This window comes from Mobula hypostoma, chromosome 23 (assembly GCF_963921235.1).
Source record: "Mobula hypostoma chromosome 23, sMobHyp1.1, whole genome shotgun sequence".
In the NCBI taxonomy this organism is placed as follows: Eukaryota; Metazoa; Chordata; class Chondrichthyes; order Myliobatiformes; family Myliobatidae; genus Mobula; species Mobula hypostoma.
This window is the reverse complement of record NC_086119.1, coordinates 4,490,282-4,499,895: the sequence shown is the minus strand read 5'-3', so window position 1 is coordinate 4,499,895 and position 9,614 is coordinate 4,490,282.

Here is a 9,614-nt window from a genome sequence, read left to right as displayed (position 1 = left end):
ATGTACCGTGGAGAGCGTTCTAACTGGTTACATCACCGTCTGGTGTGGAGGGGCCTCTGCACAGGATCGGGAAAAGCTGCAGAGGGTTGTAAACTCAGCCAGCTCCATCATGGGCACCAGCCTCCCCAGCATCGAGGACATCTTGAGGAGCTGATGCCTCAAAAAGGCACCATCCATCATTAGGGACCCTCACCTGTTACTACAGGAGTCTGAAGACACACACTCACCATTTTCGAACATTGAATACTACAGCACAGTACAGGCCATTCGGCCCATGATATTGTGCTGCCCTTGAAAACACTCCAGGATCAATCTAATCCTTCCCTCCTACGTAGCCCTCCAGTTTTCTATCATTATGCCCCCTTTTATTAACCATTTCCATGTTGTACATCTCCATCACTCACCCCTCATCTTCCTCCACTCCAAAGAGAAAAGCCCGACCTCACTCAACTTCTCCTCTCCAGTGAATAGTGACTGCTATTGTGGGAACCTTCTTTTCTCCAACATAGCCGATTAGAGTAAAGGTTATGGGAGAGGGGGAGGGATGTCTGAGGCACACAGATGATAGCAAATGGAGGCTATGTAGGGAGGAAGGGTTAGATTGATCTTGGAGTAGGTTAAAAGGCCAGCACATGATGGGCTGAAGGGCCTGTGCTGTGCTGTGCTGTATGTTCTACTAAATCATGTAATCCAAGCTCTGCTGAAACAGAACAATTCCCAAATAAAATGTATTTTTAAAATATCAATTGATTGCAAGTTCAGGAAGTTAACAGAGGCTTGTAAAATTGTGAGATACTTTGATACAACAAATAACTGGCATCTTTCTTCTCGGGTCAAAATATCTGATACAGTGCTAGAGAGTTAAAGAGAAGCTTTATTTCTCACGTACAGTGAAATGCGTAGTTTGCGTCAACGACTGACGCGGGCTGAGTGCGTGCTGGGGGCAGCCCACAAGTGTCACCATGCTTCCAGCACCAACACATCATACCCACAACTTGGATTGGGACGGGTGGGGTGGGGAGTTAACTGGAGCACATGGAGGAAAGCCACCATGGTCACAGGGAGAACGTAGAGAATCACAGAACACAGAACATAACCGGCCCTTCAGCCCCCAGTGTTGTGCCAAACCAGTTAAATTAGCAATCAAGTCTAATCTCTGCTGCCCACACAATGCCCATATTCTTCCATTTTCCTCACATTGTTGCGCCTATCTAAACGTCTGTTAGAAGTCTCTAATGCATCTGTGTCTGCCACCACCCCAGGCTGCACATGCCAGGCGCCCACCTCTCTCTGTGTAAGAAACTTACCCCACATCTCCTTTAAATTTACCCCCTCTGACCTTCAATGCATGCCCTCTGGTATTAGACATTTCAACCCTGAGAAAAAGATATTGTCTGTCCATTCAATCAATCATCCCTCATAATCTTCTAAACCCCTGTCAGATCTCCCTCAGCCTCCGCCGCTCAAGTTTGACCAACCTTAAATGGAGGAATTTAAGGTGGGGGGTTATATGAGAGGCAGGGTTTGAGGGTTGGCACAACATTGTGGGAAGGGCCTGTACTGTGCTGTACTATTCTAAAACCTCTTGTTATATCACAAGCCCTCTAATCGAGGCACCATCCTGGTAAAACCTCGATCACACCCTCTCCACAAACTTGACATCCTTCCTATAACGGTGTGACCAGAACTATAAGCAATACTCCTTATGCAGCCTAACTGAGTAAGGTCTCCGTCGGTCAGAGTCAAACATGAACCTTGTGTCCTACCTGTCCAGATACGTCAGCCTGGGCAGCACAATATGGAGAGCGAGCTGTTGTCCACACATCTGATGAACCCAAAGCAGCAGTTTGGTGCCAACGGCATCAGCGTTGAACTTAACATAGGACTGCCTTAGGGACTCCAGCTCCGGAATTTTCCCTTGGGGTTTACTCTTGAAGCCTTCCCCATGAGTGGGTAGACAATAGACAATAGGTGCAGGAGTAGACCATTCGGCCCTTCGAGCCAGCACCGCCATTCACTGTGATCGTGGCTGATCATCCACAATCAGTATCCAGTTCCTGCCTTATCCCCATATCCCTCGACTCCGCTATCATTAACTCTAGCTAACTCGTTCTTGAAAGCATCCAGAGAATTGGCTTCCACTGCCTTCTGAGGCAGAGCATTCCACAGATAGAGCCGCAAGGCAGTGGAAGTTTAAGATCAGAGTTTACCTTCTCCTAGATGAGCTGCCAACCACGGCTGACGAGCCCCATCTGCCCGAAGCGACTGGTTCTAAGGCACCAGTAACCTGCCTCTGCCCCTTCTCCTGTCAGTAGAAATGGTTCACCAAGCCACATGTGAAGGTCAGAAGCTGGACTTGTTGTCAGAGGCTATTTGAGGCACACACCATTGAGAGCATTTCATAGGTAGTGGGAGCTTGTCCCCATTACCAACCCCGGCTTTAACAATCTTAAGGAACCAAGCTAGAGCTTTGCAGCCTAACTAGAGTTTTATAAAGTTGCGGTATAACTTGCTGACTTCTGAACTCAATGCCTGGACTGATAAAGGCAAACATTCCATATGCCTTCTTAACCACCCGAGCAAACTTTCAGGGAGCTATGAACTTGGACCTCAAGACCCCTCTGCTCTCCAACACTGTTAAGGGTCCTGTAGACAGACAGCAGCAGGGATGAAACCTCGAGTGCTGGTAATGCTAACCACTCCTGCGGTGCCGACGGTGGGGGGTGGGGGGGGGTAAGTTCAAGGGAAATGTGCAGGGCAAGGGTTTGGCGGGTGTCTGGAATGCACTGTCATGGCAGATATGACTGAGGTGTCTGGAAGTTTTAGAAAGGCACGTGAATGGACAACGTGAAGGTAAAAGTCGGGAAGTTGAGGCCCAGCAGCCGAAGCCCTGAGTCTGCAAGTCCAGGGGGGGAGTTGAACCTGGAGGCTGGAAGCCCGGAGGCAGCCTGTTTGCCCTGGGATTGGAGGGCTGTGTGTGTGAGAGGGAGGAACAGGGCTTGTTTTGCTGTTGTTGTTTGTTGTGTTCTGTGTCGATCTGCTGACTACGCGATTTTATGCCGGAATGTGTGGCGACACTTGCAGGCTGCCCCCAGCACATCCTCAGGTTTTGTCGGATGTGAACAACACATTTCACCGTTTTGATGTACGTCTGATAGATAAAACCGAATCGAGTGATGTAATCAAGCATCACTGTTGTAATCGGTTCGGCACAGGTCCTGCTCCTGTATGTACTGTTGTATTGCAGTGTCACTTAGAGCTCCTAACGGGACACAGCGCAGGGAAGGTATGCGTGGGAGAGGTTAAGAATGCTCAGGAGAGGAGAGTGAAACTGTACCGAGATCTGTCCACTCACCTTCAGTTAAAACTGCTCCCTTGACATCTGAAATTTGCTCCAAAGGATAATTTAAAAAGCCCTACCTGAGCCTTCGAGGTTAAGAAAACGTCACTGAACAGCACCCAATAACTCCTGGGGACATACTGAGGTAGCAGCAGAATGCTGAAAGGTCCGAGGGGGGGCGGGGGTAAGTGGGTAGGGAGGAGTCCGTGTTTTGATCACACCCACCCTAGGAATCCTCCTCACAGCTGTCCTTCGAACCCAAGTCAGTGCTCCCTCTCTCTCTCTCTCTCTCTCTCTCTCGAGAGAGAGAGAGAGCAGATCTCACCAAGGAGCTGGCTGGTAACTGAGTGAGTGGGAACAGCCAGGAAGAGGTTAAGTCCCAACACTTTGAAAATGGATGTGATGTTATTTGCCTGAACTAGAAAGGGAGGGAGGATAATACACTGCTTAGATCGAGAGATCCTCTCATCCCCTGGGTGTATCACGAGGCTCCTCCACAGCCTGGAGTGAGTGTACAGTGAGTTTGGTCAGTGCAAAGGCTACACTCAGTGAAATGCAGTATGCTGTCAGGGACAGCTGCAGACAGTAATGGATTCAGTTGTTCACTGATACTTCAATTAGAATTCGTCAGGAGGAGTCAGTCCCTGCTCACTGAATAAATGTTTCTGATCTTATCGCAGACTCTTCTTCTAAACGAGCAATCTCTTTGCACACTTACATCATCATCAGTTCATTATTTATATGTCATTAAAATATCAGCTAAATCCTTGTCCATGATATACTTCAGTCCCCCAGGGGCCCACCACAGAACGGTACAGCACACCACTGGCCCTTCAGCCCACAATGCTGTGCCGATCCTTTAAAGTTCAAAGTTCAAAGCAAAATTTATTATCAGAGTACCTAATGTCACCACATTCAACCCCGTGATTCTATTTCCTGTGGGCATACTTAGCAAATCTATAGAACAGTAACTGTAAACAGGATCAACAGACAACAAACTGTGCAGATACAAATATAAATAAATAGCAATAAACAATGAGAGCACGAAATAACAAGATAAAAGAGTCCTTAGGTGAGTGTAGGAATCCCCTTTTGTTCAACAGCCTGATGGTAACTGTTCTTGAACCTGGTGGTGCAGGTCTGAGGCTCTTGTACCTTCTACCTGATGGCAGCAGTGAGAAAGGAGCCTGGCCTGGGTGGTGAGGAACTTTGATGATGGATGCTGTTTATCTAAGGCAGCGTTTCATGTAGATGTGCTCAATGGTTGAGAGTATTTTACCTGTGATGTACTGAGCCAAATCCACTACCTTTTGTAGGATTTTCCACTCAAAGGCATTGGTGTTCCCATACCAGGCTGTGATGCAGCCAGTCAGCACACTTCCCACCACACAGCTATAGAAGTTTGCCAAGGTTTTCCATGACATGCGGAATCTCCGCAGACTCCTGAGGAAGTAGAGGCGCTATTGAGCTTTCTTCGCAGTTATATTTATATGATAGGTTCAGGACAGGTCCTCTGAGAGAGTGATACCCAGGAATTTAAAGTTACTGGCCCTCTCCATCCCTGATCCTCTGATGAGTACTGGCTCATAGACCTCTGGTTTCCCTCTCCTGAAGTCTACAATATCAGTTCCTTGGTCTTACTGACATTGAGTGAGAGGTTGTTGTTATTACAACACTCAGCCAAGTTTTCAATCTCCCTCCTGCATGCTGATTCATCACCCCCTTTGATACAGCCCACAACAGTGGTGTCATCAGCAAACTGGTATAGGGTGTTGGAGCTGTGCTTAGCCACACAGTCACAGGTGTAAAGCGAGTAGAGCAGGGGGCAAAGCACACATCCCTGTGATGCTCCTGTGCTGATGGAGATTGTGGAGATTTTTGCCAATCCAAACTCACTGGGGTCTGCAAGTGGGGAAATTCAGGATCCAATTGCAAGAGCAATATTGAGGCCCAGATCTTCGAGTTTGGTGATTAGTTTTGAGAGGATGATGATGTGACTGATAAAGAGCATCCTGATGTATGCATCTTTGCCCTTTAGATGTTCCAGGGTTGTGTGAAGAGCCAACGAGATAGTATCTGCTGTAGACCTGTTGCTTCGGTAGATGAATTGGGAGCAGATCCAAGTTACCACTCAGATAGGAGCTGATATCCTTCAACACCAGCCTCTCAAGACACCCTCAGGGAGGAGGTACAGGAGCCTGAAGACACACACTCAGCGATTCAGAAACAGCTTCTTCCCCTCTGCCATCTGATTTCTGAATGGACATTGAACCCTTGAACTCTCCCTCACTACTTTTTATTTCTATTTTTGCACAACTTATTTAACTATTTAATATGTACTTACGGTAATTCAGTTTTTTCTCTCTCTATTGCAAAGACAACAAATTTCATGACATATTAAACCTGTTTCTGATTCCACCGACTGATATGGAGGAGACATTACACAGGATTGGGAAAAAAAAACACAGCGTTGTAAACTCAAGCCAGCTTCCTCATGGACACTAACCTCCCCACCATCGAGGACACCCTCTAAAGGCGAGGCCTCAGCACGGTGCCCTCCCTCATGAAGAACTCTCAGAATCCGGAGCATGGCCTCTTTTCATTGTTGCCTTCAGGGAGGAGGTACAGGAGCCTGAAGACACACACTCAATGCTTCAGGAACAGCTTCTTCCCCTCTGACATCCGATCTTTGAATGGTTCATGAACCCATGTCACTACCTCACTATCCTGCTCTCTCTTTACACAACTTTAGTTTTTACATTTCTTGTTGCACCTTATAGAATTTTTTCTAATGTACTGTTGCCGCAACACAACAACGTTCACAACATGCTGTATGCCAGTGATTCTGATTTGTAGGAGGATTAAGAGAGAGAGAGGAAAGTTGTTCCACATTGAGGTGAAGCTGTTGCAAGTGGCACTGGCAATGCAGTGAGCATAACAGCGTTGTACCAAAGAGGTACAAGAGTCCGCAGGTGATGGAATCTGCAGCAGGGAAACAAATAGCCGGAGAACTCCACACATCAGTCAGCATCCGTGGAGGCAGTGGTGTGGCTGGCATTTCACAAGTGTGCTGAAAAGATTCAAGCAGTGGTGGATGCCCTAATGCCAAAGGGTGTGTCACAGTTGTAGTCCTTTTTGCAATTTGTCAATTACTATAACAGATTCCTGCCAAACCTGGCTACTGGTTGAACTGATTACTACAGATCGGGAAGAAGTGGCAATGGACAGGGCAGTGTGACATGGCTTTCAAAAAGGTAAAGGAAATAGCGATGTCAGACACCATACTCACACATTATGATCGACATCATTCAGCCAAGCCCGTGATGCCTTGCTTTACAGTACAGGTATAGTTATGTCACTTGTTAGGCGTGATGGAAGTGAGCACACTATAGTCTTTGCACCACGTCCCCTCACTGCTGCACAGACTGACTGAGAAGCGTTCAGCCTGGTGTGGGAATGGGACAGAGATTCAGTCAGAATCAGGTTCATTATCACCGGCATGTGGCGTGAAATTTGTTAACTTAGCAGCAGCAGTTCAATGCGATACATAGAAAGAAAAAATATAAATAAATAAATTACAGTAAGTACATATATGTATATTGAAAAGATCAAAAATAGTACAAAAAGAGAAATCTGCTGTGTACATACATCTATTGGTGCTTCCGGACACATCTTCAGTAATGCTCCCGGAATCATCGGGTGTTTCGGGTCTTTTAACGTCATACACCCTCCTCCAGGTGACCCAGCCGGGGCTGATCAGACCCCAGTTTGTGTCCAGATGGCTAGCTACTTATGACTCCATGGCTCCCCTCTTCTGAGCCACAGCCATCTTGAGGCCCTCTCTGCCGCATCGGTGGTACTGCGGATGGCTCTCCTCTTCCTCTCTCCCTCGGTGCCCAAAATGCTGAAGGCTCTAACTAAAGAACGGGCTACGAATCCCCTACGACCAACCTCCACTGGGAGACACCTCGCTCTCCATCCAGCCTGCTGACAGTTGCTGACCAGTCCTGCGTACTTGGAGGTTTCCTTTCAAAGGTATATACATTTAAAAGAAGTGAGGAAGTGTTCAAGGGTTCAATGTCCATTTAGGAATCAGGTGGCAGAGGGGAAGAAGCTGTTCTGGAATCGCTGAGTGTGTGTCTTCAAGCTTCTGTACCTCTTTCCTGACGGTAACAGTCAGAAAAGGGCATGCCCTATCATTCTGAGGCACCGCTCTTTGAAAATGTCTTGGATACTACGGAGAGTAGTACCCAAGATGAAGCTTCTTTCGGTCCTGCGCTGAAGCTCTCCCTGGTACATCTATAGAGATGCAGCCTGTCAGAATCCTCACGGCTGGAGCTGCAGTCTTCAGTCTCTGCCTGTACTCAGGCAGTGGAAGTACAGCCAGGTGATCAGACTTTCTGAAGTAAGTTTACCCTCATTACTGATCTTCAACCATTTGTGTCCATTTTCAATCAACAGAAGGGAGTTCCACTGACAGCAGCAGCACGAATGCAGAGGTGAGCTCTGTTTTTTGGAGGGCACAGTTGCCAGATCAAATTCAAGAGAACAACTAATTATGGAAATGCTGATGGATTGTATTCTTGGAAAAGGAAATACTGAAAAATTTACAAAAGGGGACTCTTTTCTCGATGTATTCTCCTTAATGCAAATCAAAAGTATCCTTATTATAGTAGAGGTAATGCAAAGGGAAACCAGAAAAGACCCCATGCTGTCTCAGGTCTACATGGCCACCAAAAATGGCTGAACATGCAGCAGAAATTCCAGTTCCCCAGTTTTACCAGTGCCTGGATGAACTTGCCCTTGATGGGGGTTGGCTCATGTGGGACTGAGAGTTGATACGGCCCACAACAGTGGTGTCATCACCAAGCTTGTTGGAGCTGTACTTAGCCACACAGTCACAGGTGTAAAGTGAGTAGAGCTTTAACCTACTCTGAGATCAATCTAACCCTTCCTTCCTACATCGCCCTCCATTTTTATCATTCATGTTCCAATCTAAGAGTCTCTTAAATGTCTCTAATGTCTTTGCCTCTCCCACCCTCCCCGGGAGAGTGTCCCACACTCTGTGTCCCCCCCCCACCCCCGGGTGAGTGTCCCACACACTCTGTCCCTCCCCTGGAGAGTGTCCCACACTCTGTGTGTCCCCCCCCCCGGGAGAGTGCCCCACACTCTGTGTCCCTCCCCGGGTAGGGTTATAAATCTACTGATTGCCACGGTTATCTTGACTAGACTGCTTCCCAACCTATCTCCTGTCAAAATGCAATTCCCTTTTCTCACCTCTGCCACATCTGTTCTCATCAGAGATGTCCTCCTCCTTTAAAGAACTGAGTTTCCCTCCCTCTACTATTGATGATGCCCTCACCTGCATCTCCTCCATTTCCCGAACACCCGCGCTCACCCTATCTTCCTGCCACCTTAACAATAATAGAGTTCCTCTTGTCCCTATGTACCACCCATGAGCCTCTGCATCCAAAACACCATCCTGAACGTCCACCATCTCCTAAGGAATCCCTTCACTGAACATCTCTTTACCTCCCCTCCTCTCCTTCCGCGATTCCCTTGTCCACTCATCCCTCCCAGCACTTATCCCTGCAAGGGGCCAAAGTGCTACTCCTGCCCATTCACCTCCATTCAGGGCCTCAAACGGTCCTTCCAGGTGAGGAACATTCCACCTGAGAATCTGCTTGGGCTGTCAATTGTGTCCAGTGCTCCCGATGTGGGCTCCTCTACACTGGTGAAACCCATCGTAAATCGGAGGACTCTGTCAAGCACCTCCACTCCAGCCACCAAAAGTTAAACTTCCCGAAGGCCAAACATTTTAATTCTGATTCTCATTCCCGTTCAGTCCATGCCCTCCTCTCTGCCATGTTGAGGGCACCCTCAGGGTGGAGCAGCAACACCTCATATTCTGCCTAGGTAGCCTCTAACCTGATGGCATGAATATCCATTTGTCCTTCTGGTTTAAAAAATAATTCCTTCCTCCTCCCCTCTTTTTCTATTCCCCACTCTGGCCCTTTACCTCTTCTCATCTGCCTGTTACTTCCCATTGTTGATCCCCCCCTTTTCCCATGGTCCACTCTCCTCTCCTCTCACGTTCCTTCTTCTCCAGCCCTTTACCTTTCCCAGCCACCTGGCTTCAGCTTTCACCTTCTAGCTGTCCTCCTCCCTCTCCCACCACCTTCTTATTCTTTGTCTTCCCCCTTCCTTCTTGATCCTGGTCCTGGTGAAGAGTCTTGGCCTGAAACATCGACTGTTTATTCATTTCCACGGATGC